The sequence below is a fragment of the Solea solea genome, chromosome 10, assembly GCF_958295425.1.
Source record: "Solea solea chromosome 10, fSolSol10.1, whole genome shotgun sequence".
Taxonomy (NCBI): domain Eukaryota; kingdom Metazoa; phylum Chordata; class Actinopteri; order Pleuronectiformes; family Soleidae; genus Solea; species Solea solea.
In genome coordinates this window covers 26,743,321-26,762,605 of record NC_081143.1, presented here as the reverse complement: position 1 = coordinate 26,762,605, position 19,285 = coordinate 26,743,321, and positions in this window count along the sequence as shown.

The following is a 19,285-nucleotide window of genomic DNA, read 5'->3' as shown; positions in this document are numbered from 1 at the left end:
GCTCCTGGTGATCGACCCGCTCAGAGAATCGATCACGTGTCATTCGTGATTGGCAGAGCGATGTTTCAAGGACGATGAAGCAGAATTAGATTTTATCTTTTCATAAAAATTCATTAACAAATGAGATTTTTGGGGGTTTTATACACCTTGACTCTTTTGGAAAGACAGGAGTGTTTGTTCTGCCCAGAATCACTAGAAATTATATTCATATCGGATTCCGCGGCACGTAATTTGCCAGTGTCAGTAGGTGCCAAGAGCTGGAGTTTTGTGTCCTTTGAGTAGTGAAGGAGTGTACTGTGTGTCCTCTAAAGCAGTTATTTCCACAAAATGAGGTCGCAGGAGATGTTTTTTGCGCCACCAAAACAAATTGCTGAATTTTTTTCCAGCCTTTTACTCCAAGTTTGTTAAACAACACGTCCATAAAACAACATTTTGATGCATTTATCCAACAAAAAACTTGCAAATGGTCTGTATATGGTGCTTTTCTGCACTTACTGGTCTACGGTTCATGTCACATTTCACTTCCATTATAAATATTAAATAGACAAGTTGACTTGACTCAGTTTTTTTCTCTTTTACTCTTTATTTTTACGAGTAAATCCCAATTTTCTGAATTTGTAAATTGTAAACACAAGACATTAACATGTTTACATGCTGGTTTCTCATAAATGTATTTAAAATTTCCTCTCTTGCAGATCACGACTCGACTCTGTTTACACCCAGTGTGCATTCAGCCGTGAAGTACATTTTCTCTGCCGAGAATCACTAGAAATTATAATCATATCGAATTCCGCAGCACGTAACCAGTGTCACCATTAGGTGCCAAGAACTGTAGTTCCGTGTCCTTTGAGTAGTGAAGGAGTGTACTGTGTGTCCTTTAAAGCAGTTATTTCCACTAAATTTGATCGCGGGAGGTATTTTTTTTAACATTTTACAGCTTTATACTCAAGGTTTATTTAATAATATGTCCATAAAATTACATTTTGGCGCATTTAGAGTCAGATTTCATTTCCATTATCAATATTAAAGAGTTGAATTGATTTGACTCCGTTTTTTCCTCTCTTACTCAGTTTTTGGGAGGTCTAAATTGTAAAGTTTGACATTTTTGTTTAAAATGTGTACATAAACCCATCGTTTACATGTTTATATGTAGGTTTCTCATAAATGAATGTAAAATTTCCTCTCTTTCGGATCACGACCGTGTTCATTCAGCCGCAGAGTACATTTTCTCTGACGAGAGAGCGTGACAGAAGTATGTCTGAAAAGGTGGTGAATACCTTCATCAGGAAACTTCTTGCTTGTTCGGCTCTGTGAAGGTCAGTCTGGGGCCCACTTAAGTGGAAAAGAGACAAGAAAGGGATTCTCAGAATTCTCTAAAGGGAGACACACATATGCAAAAAAAAAACCAGAGAGAGACCAGAGCCTGGGTGTTTTTAATGAGACTGCGAGGATGTGTGTGCTGAGAGGGAGGTCAGGGATTTTGTCGTGTGCATAGAGCTCAAGTCGTCTTTCCGTGGGGCGTCGCTGCAGTAATTGGTGAAAGGGACCGGTTTAAAGCGACGGGGAATTAGTTGGACTTCACCCGAAGTGGAGCTGCTTCCAGTTCACGGGGTCGAATTCGGCTGCGGAGAATAAGAAAATCCACTCTGATTTTCCCTTAAAGCAGAAATATGACTGGATATTTTTGCCCATTTTTACGATTTAGCCATTTCCAAAACCTTATGTTGTGCTATTGTGTGTATATTTATTTTTTAAGGCGTAAACAAGTGTATATTATGTGTATTTATTCATGTTATTTGTTGATTCAGGTGCAAATCTTCTGTAATTATGCATGTTGTGATTAACAAAATCTGTGTCTACTGCCCTCTCTGGTCAAACAGCAGCTACTGCATTCATATTTAGTCACGAGTTTTCTCTTCATCGAGTCTTTCTTCCAAACAGACTGGGTTTCTTTCACAGTCTTTCCCTATTGTTGGTGATAATGTGATTAAGAGATGAAGTATTTCCTTATTTGTGAAGCCCAAACCAAAAAATAACTCCGTGTTCCTCGTCGTGACGCAGGTTGCAGCTGATCATCTGAGATTTTATTCTGGAAAGTTTTAGCCCTTATGCTCCATCAGACGCGGGGCTTTAGTTTCCCTTTAACTTGACAAGTTTTAGCCCAAAGCTTGTTTATTTAAAGATGACGCACAGTACGACTTATTTCAGCTTTCATTATAACAGTGGAGCCTAAAGTTTTGCTCTGTATGGTCTTGCAGTCTTTTAACATGAAATCCATGGATCCATATATCAGAGGTGAAACTGCTTTCCTTCTTCCTCCTCCTTTGATAACACACTCTCTCTCTCTCTCTCTCTCTGCCTCGTCATTGTGAGTCTCTCCCTCGCTCTCGGCCTCTGCTTGGTTTTCCCTCTGCTGCTGAATCATGGCTTTGATTTCCTTCTCTCTCAGTTTCCCTCCATCGTCCGTCACCGCTCCGTCTCCAGCCTCACATCCAGGAGAAAGTTGCTGTTTCTTCACTTATATAATTCCAACTTCTTTTCTGTTACATAATGTTTCAGTTGTTCTGGAATCAGCCCAAACAATGATCTACAGGATACCAGGAGACTTTCATACAGACCTACGGTTACCACAGGAGCATCACTTTAACTCTGGGAGACCTTTCTTTCCCTCTTTCTTTATTTCTTTCTTTCTTTATTTCTTTATTTCTTTCTTTCTTTCTTCAAGTAAGGCAGCCCGTGGCCAAGTAGAAAGGGAACTTGGCTTGTAACTGGAGGGTCACTGGTTCAAGTCCCCAGAAGGGCTGGGGTACCCCTGAGCAACCCCCATTGCTCCCCGGGCGCTACCCAGTGTGGCAGCCCACTGCTCCTAATTCTAGGATGGGTCAAATGCAGAGAAATAATTTCCCTAAGGGGTATAATAAGATTTAGAAGTAAATTTTATTCATGCAACACTTTTCACAGATAAAAGTTTCAAAGGGCTGTACAATCATAAATAAAATACTGCAGTGGTGAGCAACTGGCTCTCCAGCATCAATATCCATCAGATAATCCGGTAGATTATATCGGAAAACCAGATTTTCTTTCGATTTTTATTTTTTTAACTTGAATTGACTTATTTTCATCACAAAACTGACAAAGTCATGCAGAATTCAGAGCCTTTATTTTGTCAGAGAGCTGTTTTAAGACACAAGTAACTTTTTTAAACCAAAACATCTCGTAAATTTGCCATTTTTGTTGAACCCTGCTATACTGTATATAATCTGTTTACTTGAAGTATATACTATAGTCTATTCTGTTTTTATAATCGTACAGATGTTTGAAATGCTTGTTTAATCAGATATGACCTTTGACCTTCATTGTTTTTGCTGCTGTCATTTTCACACCTTCTAGTCTCTGCTAGACTCGGTGCAATTGGAGGTTGCAACCTTCAATCCGGTCCGAGTTTGCTTTCACACTTTAGCACCAAACCTTTTGAATAATGTATTCCCCTCCTCGCCTGAGGCAGCGCTGCATCGAGAATCACTGATGTTGTTTTAATGCAGGACAACTTTACTGTATCCTCCACATAAGAGCAAAACATGGAGCTGCATCAAATCTTATCACTCTTGGCTTTTTATTTGCAAACATACGACACATATTTGGTTGTGTTTACCCACAATGCCCTGTGTTGTAGTCCACTTCCTACATTTGGTTTTAAGACTTTCTAAGGAATACGAACTAGGGTTTGATTAAGAAGAACTGGTTTCCGTCTCAGTACTTTTCCACGTTTTCTCTCCACCTCTGCTTCACTCAGCCTGCCGGCCACTCCCACCTCGTCAGGCAACTCAGCTCACCTGTGAACACACCTGCTCCTGTCAGCCCAACACGCATTCACCAGCTCCACAGTCACTCTGTTACCAGATTGTTACCACTCTTCCATCTGAATCCCGGACGTTACCTCAGTCTTCTGTGGCAGTGTGTGAGTGTTGCTGCCGTCCATATCTTCTCAGTGGAATATTTAAAGGAATATTTCACCGTTGGAAAGATGAATGTTTATTAAAACTGGGTTAAAAAGACAGCACTAGTTGTGTAAACACACAAATCCCTGTGAGGAATTAAATATATAATAAACATAAACAAAATACGGCACTCGTCGCCACCTTCTAGTTTTCACTAAAATGGTAGAGACGGCGGACACCGTGTTTACATTCTGGGAATGAAGTCTCGTTCCCTTTAAGTGAGTTTAAAAAGTGCGGAACTGGTGTTGTAGTTTCAAACCTTGAACTGGAAAGGGAAAAACTGATTTTTTTACAACTCAGTGGAAAATTGAGGGAGGGAGCACAATTTATTTTTAAATAATACTACTGCTATGCTAGCATTACAAAGCCACATGCAAGACACTTCACTTGTATGCTGCTTCTGGGTCAGACTCTTATCCAACTAATGAAGGATTGTGTCTACATAACCTCCTTTAATGGAGTAAAAAAAGTATTCATGTCCATGTGCCCTCCAGAATAATGAACATAAAATACAGTGGAGTGGTTTGTTTTTTTTCCTTTCTCCAGAGCAAGGAAAAAAACAGCTGTTCAGTAGTGGTTGGGCAATGTGAGCTTAAATGATTAAAACAATATTCCATCATTTTTTTCATCATATTTCACAGGATCTTCAAAGTGAAAGTGCTTCTTCTGCTGTGGAACGATGTGTACCTCACAATCATGAACACATTAATCATGCAATCTAAAGTTAAGCAAATAATAACATGCACAACTGTCTATAATGACACCAGAAAAGCTTATATATGTCATTTCATGTTAATATTTAGTCCATATTTCGACACCTCGGCTGTACGGCACTTGTTGCAACTCTATAAATAAAGTGGGTTGGATTATTTTAATGACTTTAACGCGAGTATCGTAGTGACAAACAAACATCTCCGTGTTTCCCTCACGCGTGTGTTTATCCGCGTACGCTCTTTATTTTGAACATTTGTCATTTACTCCTCTGACCTTTTTGTTGTTGTTGTTTTTTTACAGATGGATTCGGGTCAAACGTAAATGTCATAAACGAGTGTGTTTACTTTACACCTGCGAGTGTGCATCAAACAACACCGAGGCGACTCAATTACTGCGGAAAAAAAACCTGCTGGCAACGTTCCCAGACGGAGGTAAGGTGAGTGGGCAGGTGTGTGTGTGTGTGTGTGTGTGTGTGGAGAGCAGTTTAAAGTCACTTACATTCCCTCCCTCCCTGTGGGGCCACATGGAGGCGAGGAACTGCTCTCACTGAGTGGCAGATTTGGGCCAATTAAGCTGAAACTGGAGCACCCACACACACACACACACTGGTTTATCACCACTAGGTTAGTTTCTTTATCTGTTGACGTCGTCGGCCTGTTTCAGGTGCTTCATTTTAAACCTATCGTCGTCCACTTTTTTTTTTGAACAGCTCACCATTCAGAATCTTCCGCTCTCTCGTCCAGTGACTTCAAAATATCTCATTCTTTAAGTCGACGGAGCATAAATTCAGTTTAAACAAAAAGCAGCAGTTTTCATGTTCCCACATTTTCTACATTTCTGTGTATATGTATATATATATATATATATATATATGTATATATATATATGTATGTGTGTGTGTGTGTGTATATATACATGTGTGTATATATGTGTGTGTATGTATATATATATATATATATATACATACATGTGTATATATGTGTGTATGTATGTGTGTATATATGTACATAAATGTGTGTGTATATATATATAATTACATTTTTAATTTATAGTAATAAATATAACCTAATGTATGATTATAATTATGAAAATATAGTTTAGTTTTGGCTGTTTTTATTATATTTTAGTTTTAGTCACTATAGTTTGAGAACCCCTGGTTTTAACAGAACATTAAATCCAACTTTAACCATAACCAGTGAATGACTAACCCGATCCTTAACCATGATCACAATTCACGTGAGCCATAAACTTAACCAGTTCCTCAGAAATGAGGTTCTGCCTCATTAGGACCAGGTTTTGGTCTCCACACACACACACACACTCACTGCAGCATCTCTCACACACACACACACACACACACACAATGCAGCATTGCACACATCTACATACACTGCAGTACATTTCTAACTTATATTGTTTTTTTAAAAATATTCCACGTTACAGTTCAGGGATTTTCATATCAAACGTGCAGCTCAGTGTCACACGAGACAGAAACCTCCTCATGTCCGTGTGTCACAGCCAGAATATTCTCCGCTACACAAATCCCCCCACAGTGAGACGACAAAAAAAAACAGGATTATGTATTCCTAAACTCTAACCTCGAGCTGTAATCTATGCCTCTGTGTTTCCAAACATGTTCCCTCATTCTCATAATCAGATTGTGTTTGTGTGCATGTTGTTGTTGTTTTTGTTTGTCGTGAACGCCTGCAGCAGCTGCAGCAGCAGCAGCAGCAGCAGCAGCGGACACAACCGCAACAGAAACATTCTCAATCCTGTAACAGGCTTCTTCAATTATTCATGCTGCTGTTGCAGAGCAGCAGAGAGGAGAGGGAGAGAAGGAAAGAAGGAAGGAAGGGAGGGAGGGAGGGAGGAGGAGGAGAGAGCGCAAAGTGGGGAGTTAGTGTGAAGAAAGGCAGCTTTAGAGATGGAAGATGTTAAGGCCTGGTTCACACAGGATCTGTCACTGCTGCTTTCTGTCATGTTTTTAATCGGCACATCCATTTGTGAAAAATGTGCCTCATTTTAATAATTAGCCTTTAATATCCCAGTGAAACTTTGCCAGTTGACGGCCGTCTTTGGAGTTCCTCGCCCTAGCAACCAATCTCACAAAGGAAAACTGTGATGTTGTGGCTTTTGCTTCGCTCACAGCCCGCAGGCGTGTTCTGTTGCAGTGGAAAAGCCCAAAGTACCTCAGTGATTTAATGTCTTTTCTGTCAGTGGGAGAAAGTCAGGTGAAATATTCCTTAAGAGATCAGTACTCGATGATTAATCCATTACTGAATTAATCAACTATTTTAATCAACTAGTTTGAAGCATTTTTCATTGTTAAAACAAGATTTCTGATAGTTTTATCTTCTTAAATTTGAATATGTTTCTTTGCTCCATGTAAACAAAGAAACTGCATCATTTTGATTTGTGGACAAAACATTCGAGAACATCATTTCCACAATTTCCGTAACATTTTCTGACATTTTATGGACCAAACAATTAGTCGATTAATCGAGAAAATAATCGACAGATGAATGGATTATGATAATAATCGTTGTTTGCAGCTCAAATGGCAACCTTTTATTACATAACGCAAACTGACATGACGCAAACAACTTTTAAATTTCTCAGTTCTTTGTTTTTATCTGTCTAATCTTTTATTATTAGTAGTAGTATTTTTCTTTTTTCTTTGGGGCGGGGTTGTTTTACACTTACTGTAGTTCTGTGTTCTGAGGCACCTTTTATGAAGAAAATGGGGGAAATAAAGCGACACAATGTCGGATTTCAACCTTCAAATGATATTTTGCTGCTACGTGAACTCATAACGTGGTGAAAGTGACCTCAGTCTGCGTCACCTGCATTGAGTCTGTGCCACAAAAAAGAGCTAGAACATTGAATTTTACAGCATACTTCACCGTCTATACAGTACAACTGTCACATTTGACACATATTTTACAATAATTGGTATTTACGATATTGTTTACCAACTGTGGGGGGAGCTGGAGAGTTAGTGTGTTCGCGTTGCGCGTGACTCCCAGCAAAACTAGACCAACAGAAGAGCTTTTGATGGTGATTTTGACATTATAACAGCATGATTACATTAAAAACAGACACCTCATTTTAGTTTTAGACTCCAGGCTGAATCTAAAACACATGAAAAACATAAATATCATATTTGTATCGGAACTGTACATATTGAAATGAGTTTTTTACCATACCGGCAAATGCTATCTTTTTGAAAACGGTTCCTACAAAAGCTCAAAATCCCAACATTTGCCAATGATTCTGTGTCATAGTCCCGCCTCTCTCTTGCGTTGCATTGTTTGTTCTTTTGGCTGTATATTAACTTTTATTTTCTTTCCTTTGTCGCCCTGAACCTGTTCATTCTGTGATTGTGTACATTTTAATGTACACTAATATTAATTGCTCCAACAATTATCTCTTCCTTCTTCTCACTTTCCTCTTCACCTCGCCTGTTGCTCTCTCTCTCTTCTGTATTTACTACCTCGCTCTCTCTGACCCAGAATCTGCATCTCTTGTGTAAAGGCTGTGGTCGCAGTATGAGCTCTAACATTAGAGCCACTAAAACTCGAGGGAGGAGCTGGTGGGCGCGCTGCGATCACACGGCTGACCTTGAAAATCAATCACTCCCTGTGTCTTCACTTCCTGTGGGGGGTTACATCATCCCATCTACAGGTCATCTGACACGACACTGAAGCCCTCATGGAGGGTGGGATGATAATCACAAGTCCGGGTCCTATATTTGGACCAAATCCATCTTTTTTTCCTAAAACCTTTTGACCTGCCAGGTGTCTCATTTTCCCTCCTCTTTTCGCCCCATTTTTATCCACTTCATGATTTTCTTATTCTCTCTTGTGGGAATGGTCGTCCTCCTCTGTGAGAAGCTGGAGTTGTTCTGTTCCCAAGAGATAAAGAAAGAGAAGGGGTAGAAATGATAAAGGAGGACGAGATGGATAAAGACTGGAAGACTCAAAGAACAAGGAATCAAAGGCGGTCCAAACTAGTGGTGTCGTCTACGCAAAATGTAGTTATATACCATAATACTCACTGCACAAGGGTCATGTTTAAGCCTTTAAAAATACACAAGGATACGCATCAACACTGACGTTTGACAGAAATTTCATTAAAGCTTTTCGTAAATAAAAGGTGATGATATCAATAATTCCCATTAGAAAATTAAGTAAATGTAATAAAATTCATCGTGAGCTTTGTTTTTGTAGGATCTTGTGCTGGTGGTCTGGCAACCTGTGCTACTTTGGTGCCACGTGATGATTGTAGCACTTAATTAGCACAATGCTTATATATATAAATTATTTTATAAATAAGGTTATAAATTAGGTTATAAATACAGATCTAAAAGGTGAAATAAAACAGTTTTTGAATATTTCCAACAGCCTGACTCTGACTGAATCCAGATGCTCATTATGATTTTCCACGAGCATCTCGGTTAGCAAGTTCCATAGATAGCATTGCTTGCTAGCACCCTTCTCTATTGGGAAACCAAGGCATTTCTCAATGCGTTGTTTATCTGCAAATTTAAAATATAACTATCATTGTCAGGGCTGCTAAAAGGGCTAAGAATTGACCAGTCATCAGTTATTGAAACGATTAATGGACTTATCAAAAAAAACTTGAAAATGCATTCTTTCAAAAAATATACAGCTTCGAAGTGCATCAGAATGTGGCAAGTAATTGTCAAGTTGTCCAGCAGACGGCGCTGTGAGCATGACTTGGCCTACACAAACAAATCTGTGGACTCACCTGTTAGCTTGCTTTTAGCTAATAGCTAAGTAGAGGAGTTTACAGCTGTTAGCAACTGAGTTAGTAGAAGAGTTAGCAGCTAAGTTAGCAGCTGGGTTAGCCAAGGAGTAAGCAGAGGAGTAAGCAGCTGAGTTAGCAGCTAAGTTAGCAGAGGAGTAGGCAGCTGAGTTAGCAGTTGAGTTAGCGGTGCTGAGAGGATTTAGAAGGCGAGATAACTAACTCCATCTTATCTTACCATAGCTTAAATGTAAGCGTTACTCACTTTGTGAAAGTTAATGGTGTCCTTTAATGAAATCAGTGAATCAGTTTATTACATTCATGTGCTTTTATTATTTATACTGTTGACATTTCTATTCTCATCTAAATTTTCTTTTTACTTATCGCTGCCTCCCTTTGTGCCGCTACATACATTTGTTTAAATATCCTCTGCATCTGTGGGGAATGAATAAAACCACATATTTTATTTTGATATGGGAGGGAGAGAAAAATCCATTGTAGACTTCTCCTGTTTGTGTCTTCTCCTCTGATAAATAGCTGTCATATTCATCTGCCTCACAGGTTTTCATTTCCATGGGGGAGTTCAACCGAGTCGACCTTTCAAATGAGATCAGGACTCCCGAAGACATCGACTCCTCCCCCTTCACCCCGCCCGCTGTTCCTCCCGGCTTCCTCTTTGACTTCCTGTTGTCGTGCGTCACACATCCATATTTCATTGGGTATTCAGAGGGGGGTAAGTGGCAATAGGTTAGGGCCAGACATATAAATAAATCAAAGCCGATCGGAAGTGGCTCTGTGGGATTTGACGCTGTCACGGCAGTGGGAATCTGGGCGGCATAATTCTCAAAGTTTTATGTAAAATTTAGAAATCTGCACATACTGCAGAGTTGGAGGGTAAACCTGGAATCACCAGGGATAGCGTCGTCACAAAGGGAGGCAGGAAACCCCTGAGCGGCTTCAGAGAACCACAGACGAGAGCCTCCATCTGTGGAGAGGGAGAGCGCGGCGTAAACGCAACACTGCCGCAGGGTTTCCGATCAAACGCACACTTCAAAAGGCTTGTGCCGAGCAGAGAGTGGACAGAAACTGTCAGTCCTGTCCACTCGTGTTTCACATGTAGACATGCTCTCACACTCTCTGACACTGTGGAGGTTTGGTTTCTCATTCAGAAGCTTTGGATTAGGGTCAGAGGTTAGATTTCTTAACGAGGGGAGGCAGGAAAAACCTGCTTTAAGTAAATAAAATCAGGTTTTGATTTAACCACTTTTTCAAACAACATTAATCTGCTCCTGTCACATTTCATCTATAGAAAAATAGGTTCTGGAAAGTAATTTTTATGTGATTTTATGCATACAATGATTAGATTAGATTTGTCTTGATTACATTACAGTGGATTCAGCTGGCTAGAATCAAAGTGAATTACATTCAAATTAGATTCAATTGTCTTACATATTATACTATTAATAGACTGCAATGATTATTTGATGAATCGATTATAATTGCTCGTCAACTATTTTGATAAGCGATGAATCTGTTTTTTAATATTTAAAACAACACTTTCTGATTTTTCATCTTAAATGTCTTTTTTTATGGATTTCTTGCTCCATTTGACAAATAAATCATTAAAACTGAAACATTTCCAGGGTTGATAAACACAAAATTTTATGGACCAAAGAATACACGAAAATAATCGTCAGATTAATCGATTATGAAAATAATCACTAGTTGTTGATCCCACAGTAGGTAAATTTGCTTGTTATTATGTGTATTATTCTAGGGTTTATAAAGTTAAGCTGTAGTGATTATAAAACATTTCACAACACAACATTAATCTGCTCTAGTCATATATATTTTATCTTTAGAAGAAAACAGCAAAGGCCATAAAGTTCTGGAAAGTAATTTTTTGTGTGTGATTTTATGCATACAATGATTAGATTAGATTGGATTGAATCGGATTAGACCCGATTGGATCAAATCTGACTGGACTGGTCCGCTATAGATTATATTATTTTATATATATATATTAGTTTACGTTAGATTAGAATAAATCAGACTGGATTGGATTGGATTGGATTGGATTGGATTGGATTTGATTGGACTGGACTGGAATGGTCTTGTCTGGATTAGATTAGATTGGATTGGGTTGGATTGGCTTTGATTTTATCGAATTGGACTGGACTGGTCAGTAATAGATTATTAGTTTACATTATAATGAATCAAATCCGACCGGACTGAATTGGAATGGAGTGGTCTGGTCTGGCGTAGATTAGGTTAGGATGGATTGGATTGGACTGGAAGGGTTTTGGCTGGATTAGATCAGATAGGTCTTGATTACATCACATTGTGATGGATTTCGCAATGTCTGGATCAAAGTGAATTGGTTCAGATTAGATTAAATTATCCTACATATTACACTATTATTAGACTAGATTTTAGGGCTGCAATGATTATTCGATTAATTGATTATTTTAGTCATCAACTATTTTGATAATCAAATATATTTTTAATAATTAAAACAAGCTTTCTGATTTGTCAGCTTCTTAAATGTGAATATTTTCTGGTTTCTTTGCTCCGTTTGACAAAGAAATCATTAAGATTGAAACATTTTGAGTTTTTTTGAGAACATCATTTCCAGGATTGATAAAAACTGATCAACATTTTTCAACATTTTCTGACATTTTATGGACCAAAGAATACGCAAAAATAATCAACAGATGAATCGATTATGAAAATAATCGTTAGTTGTTGATCCCACAGTAGGTAAATTTGCTTGTTGATGTTTTGCACATTTCTCAAAAAGCATGTGTAGATGACTAACAAACACAATAAAGTAGTTTATACATTAATTATAGTCCAATGTTCTACAAACAGTTCCACAGGAGCAGGTAAAAATTATAATGAACCAAGTTTTACGACTATATTTGCCTTTAATGGGACAAACAAACCAAATAATATGATGTGAAACCACAGGGATCTGGGACCTGGAGCTGTTTTTAGCTTTAACCAAACCTTTGGGAATTTATTTTCATGAACTGATAACCGTGTTTATCTTCGTGTCTCGAGTGAATTAATCTACAAGACATGTTAACATATAACAGATGAGCAGATCATCCACACGTTAAATGTCAGAGTGTTATAGGGAATCAATAGACGTGATGAGAACAGGCGAGGAACCGAGTCAGTCATTCAATCCTCCACTTGAGGCTTCTCAGACGTCGCTCTCAATGTCTCCGTCTTCATAAGAGAGCACGAGAGACAAGGATCAATGAAATCTGATGGGACGTCAGGGACGCTAATTATCTGCTCACACACGCATGCAAAGAGAGGAGGAGAGACTTCAGTTCCTTCAATACATGAGTCACTCGTAGTTTAAATTAAAGAGGCGGTATGTAACACACAAATGAATGAATGAACATATTCATTTACTTTGAAAGTAGATAACGCGGGGAACAAAACATCATATTAAAAAAGACTAAAACAATGTTCAAAAGGTACAGGAAGGAATACTTACTTTCATGTCCTGTTTTTACACATTTTAACTCCTGGAATTAAATATCCAATAATACAGAACGGTGAATAAACACAAGTACTTTAAACAATATGGTCTGTATATATATTCTAAATATTTATTATCATTTACCTTGTTTATATTTAGATGTTTGAGCTCAGAGAGGGACCACACAAAGATTTGTTGTATAACTACAATGACGGTGTAGTCTGTATGTATAGTTTGACACAGAGTTGGTTAGCTCATGGCTGAAGCTAAACTCTTCAAGCATCTGATTTCAAATTCCTCTCGTTTCAGCCGTCTACAGTTTTTAAATACATCTTCGCTGCAGGCAGTTGTTTTTCTTCTCTGTCTGAGATGTTTTTGAGCGGGGTACTGGGACTTTTTACTTTCGGTAACCAAGGCTCTCAAGTTTGGAACTTAGTGTGGCGTGAGATGGGTCTGTCTCCTCCACTGTCTCAACCATTCCCTCTTTACCCAGTTCCTCCACTGACCTTTGATTGGTTTTGTGACAACTTTAGATGTAAATAAACGACACAAACAGTAAAAAAAAAAAGAAAAAGCAATAATAGCTATATATAGCTATAATATAATAATGGAAGTGTTTACATAATGTACATTTAAGAAATTCCTCACTCATATTTAAAGTTATAGTTTGTAATTTTGTTCATTTTCTCTTACTTGTTGAAGTCTTCTTCGTGTCCTGAAGTTTTGCAGCTTCTTCTTCTCCTGCATTGGAGCTTCCTCTCTGTGGTTTGGTCTCTCACGGGGCTTCTCCTCTCCTGACATGTGCTAATGTTATTTTGCAGTGTTATGTCTTTTTTTTCTGTGTCTGCTGTGAGCCTGTGAAGTCCTCTGAGATGTTCAGTATGAGGTGTTCAGGCTATATATACATAGAGAGAGAGAGAGAGACGAGTTGTTCAAAGTAGTAAGTTTTTATTTAGTGACAGTTTTTGTCCCACGCTCAGTCCTGACCAACAGAGCAGGCCCCTGGTGCAGCCTTCATCCACCTTGATCCAGGAAGCCTCATTATCCTCCCCGCTGTCTTCCTGGAAACCTCTGCTGATCTGTCTAAATGCCACAGGTTTCACTCCCCGCTGTCTCTCTGCGTCCTCGCCACGAGAGGACATGGAGGGAGAGGAGAGTAGTAATAAGCCTACAGCTGTACCGCTGTGTTTTTATTTAAAAATAGTGTTTTCAGATGGAAAATTCAACTCTATCAGAAATAATCTGCTTCCATGCTAACACAACAACCTGTCTTCTAACACAACAGATCCCCAAATATGACCCATAGGAGCATTTCCTCATGTATTTTAACTCAATTACGCACAAGTGTTAGTGAAGTTAGAATTAGGACCCACAGAAGGAGTGAGGTTAAGGTTAAAAAAGACTTGGCTACACGGTAAATTACAGATAATGACAATAAACCATAAAAAACACACTTACCTTGGCTACGGCGTTCAATCCAATGTCAGACAGCAGGGGGCGTAGTCAGAGACACTTTGCAACGGTGTGAAACATACGGTGGCCCTGGAGCCCCCAAACACTACAACATATAAGAAAACACTAAAACATTTGCAAATACAACACATTAGCGTTTTGGTAATGTTCATAATTTTGCTGTATTTTCTTAATGTTTTAGTGTTTTTACAATTTTTAGTGTTTTGGTGTTTTTTTTAACGTGTTTTCTTAATTTTTGTAATGTATTTTTGTGCCAGCGGTGGCCCTGTAGTGTTTGGCACTCCAAGGCCACCGTAGAAACATAAAGCGTTCAAATTGAGTGAGAAGAGTTTCAGTTGACGTCTCCGCCTCAGACGTGAGTCCAAATAGAAACAAGAACAAAGAAGAAGTTACTCTTTCAGCAGACATTGTTTTTACTTTTATTTGTTGAGCAAATAAAACAACCCCTCAGTACGAGGCACCGCTTTGTCACCTCGGTATTAACTAGAGGAATTTTCTGCAGTTTTGAAATGAAGCATTATTTCTGTCTTGCCTTTGCCTTGGGGGACAGCTTATGAATTAATGAGATGTCAGCAGAGATGTCACGTCTTTATCCACTCAATCTCTCCAAATAGAAAAAAAAAAAATCAACCTACACGGAGGATTTGATATAATGCAGCACTATGAATCTTGTCTGTCTCGGGTAGTTTGACTCACGAGGCCCCGTTTTTTTTTATGACATGTAAACATTTGGAGGTAAATAAAAGTGGAATAAATCTTCGACTTGTTTTGGTGAAGAAACGTGATTAGTCACAGTTTCAGACTGGATTTCTGACTTTAGCTCAGTGAGTGATTGTGTTTTGTGCGAGGGCTCCATGTCTTCTCCTGTTTTTATATTCAGGTTAACCTTCATGAGTCCATAATGGCCTGTGCTGTTGATGTTCACTGTGTGTGTTTTTATGCTTTTGTTGCTCCCAAGGTCAGTGACAGTCTCTGCCTCCGTGGAAGTGATTTTCTCCGCGTTATGACATTAAACACGTAAATGATATTGATTTACTGCTGTTATTAAGCTGGTATATGACATCACGCAGACAAAGACGAGAAGTAATAACACTCAGGATAGATAGATAGATAGATAGATAGATAGATAGACAGATAGATAGATAGACAGACAGACAGACAGACAGACCGATAGATAGATAGATAGATAGATAGATAGATAGATAGATAGATAGATAGCAATGTCTTATAGCTAACTTTAAGCTAAAAGATAATGTCTTCTTATAGCTAAGTTTAAGCTGATAGATAGATAGATAGATAGATAGATAGATAGATAGATAGATAGCAATATCTTGTTTTAGCTAACTTTAAGCTAACAGGTAGGTAGATAGATAGATAGATAGATAGATAGCAATGTCTTATAGCTAACTTTAAGCTAAAAGACAATGTCTTATAGCTAACTTTAAGCTGATAGATAGATAGATAGATAGATAGATAGATAGATAGATAGATAGATAGATAGATAGATAGCAATTTCTTGTTTTAGCAAACTTTAAGCTAATAGATAGATAGCAATATCTTGTTTTAGCTAACTTTAAGCTAACAGGTAGTTAGATAGATAGATCTTGCTTTAGCTAACTTTAAGCTAATAGATAGATAGATAGATAGATAGATAGATAGATAGATGTGTGTAACATAATGTCATGAGATGTTTGGAACATTGAGACTGTTTATCTTAATATCTTATTTTGTTACTGATGTGAGAAGCTGCAGAGTTGTAAAAAACTAAAATGTTTTCAGCCTGAAAACACTGATAAAACTATCAGTAATATTTTTTCCAGCGATTCTGTCTTCAGTTTTTGAAAGACGTACAGTAAAGTAGGACATGTCTCCTCAACTCCTCCAGTGTTTGCTTTGCCCTAGAATTTGTGTTTCCTCAGCAAAAGTGTTCGTACCTTACAAGCAGGAAATTAAAAACCACCCTTCAGATGTAGTTTTGTGCAGCTCTCCGTGTCCTCAAGTCAAGTGACCTCCCAAGTGCTTATGTCAAGGCAGTGTAGGTGTAACCACAAGCACTTCATCATGTGATGTCATCAGGTAAGACTGAGTTCATGTGGGACATGGCTCGGTCTTTGTGTCTCATGTATGTTATGTGAGGTGTGAGTTGGTCCTCTATGTGTCCCGGATCTATTTTAGTCTCATCTGCTTTGAAATCTACACAAAGCTGGCGCACAAATGCAATTGCACGAGTGGAACTGTACGCAATGAAGCTTAACGCCATTATTCAGAGTGAGAAACAGACTGGGTGATTATGACTAAGCTCCCACACATGGGGTCAAAAGTAGAGGTCGGGCTGATCTAATAGGAAACACAATGTTCAACAAATACAAAGTTTCCCATTCACTTCAGTCAGTCATGTGTGGAGGAAAAATATTTCAAGTTAGTTTACTTAGTAAAACATGTCATGGTAGAAATTAAAGAAAACCAACACACAAAACCTGAAAAGCCTCAGCTCCCATCCCAAAAATGTCTTAATCAGAGTGGAAGAAACATGAGGGTTTACAGTGTCAAGTGCTGTAATGAGCCGAACAGTGACAGGAGAGATGATCTTGTAATGCAAAAATTCTCTCTCCATTTTTTTTGTCGAAGGACGACTTTGTTGAAGGAGGTTGAAGTTGGGAGTGAGTTTTTTACTTCTTCCCCTCTGCTCCTCCGGATAGTGGATAACGATTATTGTAAGCAGGCAAATAGAATGCCACTTTGGGGGCATCCATTCCACATAAACACACGTCGCACAGGTGACGTAAAATAGCACATAATACGACCCAAAATTTTCTCCACCACGTTATCCCCGTCCTCCTACAGCTCCACCGGCTCCCTGTCAGATATCACATCCAGTACAAACTCCTCCTCATAACCTACAAAGCCCTAAATAACTTTCCCCCCTCTCAATCTCACCCACCTTCTCCACCACCCACCGATCTGCCGACTCCAACCTCCTGAACCCCATCACCAGAACCAAGCACCAAACCTTGGGGGACCGAGACTTTGCCACTGCCTCTGGAATTCCCAACCACAACACATCAGGACTCATTACAGACCTTCAAATCACAAGCTCCCCTGCTGGTGATTCACAAAGTACGGACGCAAAGCTCTGCCCGTCTCCGTCTTTCAGCATAAATGGGCCGTTACTCCTCACAGGAGGACCTGAAGATTTGCATATGTTTCATGTGTTGACCCTGATCGCCAAGAAAACCTGCGTACAACTTCGAACAAGTAAAAGTACAGACGGTCCTCGAGCACACAACTAGCGTTTTTCTCCACGTATTTAAATCCTGAATATGTTTGGAAGAGTCGTGTTCAGTGGCTGCCATGACTGGCCAGTGACCAGTCATCTTTCAGCTGCCTGCTATTTTCTAAAAATGTTATTGGCTGATAAACACCAGTGTTTTGGGGATCCATCTGTCAGTGTGGCTCAGGCACAGAATAGATTGTTTTTCTGCTGTGTGTGTGTGTGTGTGTGTGTGGGGTGGTGTGTGCATCCTACGACAGGAAAGTGCTCCTTGTGCTAATGCCTTGTCATTGTTTTAAGAGGCTCTTGACCTGCACGAGCTGGCGGCTGCTGTGCATCATGGGAGATTAAGCGGATGCAGAGTCTCTGTCTCTCAGTTCAGGAAAAATCCACTTCAAGGTCACAGTTAAGACAAAGATGATTGAACAATGATTGAACAGTGGTTCCTCTAAGGACCTACAAGTTTGTCTTTCCCCCCTCAGAAATGTCTCCGTCAAGTCTCGATGAATTCATTCATGAGATTATCGCCACCCTGAGGAGGGGGAAGATAATTCCCACGAAACACAATGTCGGATATTTTTGTTGTTCAAGTTGAAGCACAAAAAGCAGCTGAAATCAGAATGTTTGAAGCATCTTTTCAGCGTTTGGTTTCAGTTCAAGAGGAAATGGATAACTTTCATGTCCTAAGGTGACTAAGGTATATGCTGTTTCTATCATTGTACGGTTTAGTTTTGGTTTGGTACAGTTTGGAATGATAAAGCCCTGGGTCAGGCTTGCGTTTTGACAGTACGTTTACTTGGTGGGCGGGATGTCGGCTGGTTTCCGAAGTCCGTGTAGTGCGACGTCGTACCGGTGTAAGACATTTGTATGAGAATAGACTGCGGGCAAGAGGGAGGTTTTTCTGCCGCCCCATCAGCTGACTGTATCGTACAATTTTACTCTGGTTCCCCAAGGTAAGGGTGCCAAAGAATGGAACAGTTGAGGAGGGTTATTTTGGTGCTATTACTAATGGACTGTACCAAATCAAACCTTTGGTACAGTCTTTTTTGGGGTTTGGTTTGGGTTTAACAGTGTAGCAATGGGGGCACTTCAGGAGGCCTCCACGCAACTTAAAGCTAATGGCATTCTGGGTTTTCTGTACTGTTGTTTCCTGTAGATCATAAAATGAAGTTTTTCTGATTGGGTGACAGAACAGACAGACAGCGTCACTCCCTTGCGACCGGTGTTTCTTCAACACCCACAGTCTATTCTCCTACAAAGCAAACAACCACAAACTGAGGAGCTGCTCGGATGCCCTGCTTTGTTGTCCGTTGGGTTGTTGTTGTTGCACTGGTACAACGTCACCCTACATATCTCGCCAACACGGCCTCGGGGCGCAGTAAACAACCCGCCTACCAAGTAAAGTTGCTCCAAACGCGGCTAGAATCCCCTTTTCTGTAGCTAACTCTTCCCCAATGCCTGGTTTTTGAAACATGCCAAGAAGTGGGCTGAGACTTTAGTGAAGGAGAGAGTGGGAAGCAGTGGGGGAGGGGGGGGGCGGGGTATCTAATGAGGTGAGATTTTTTT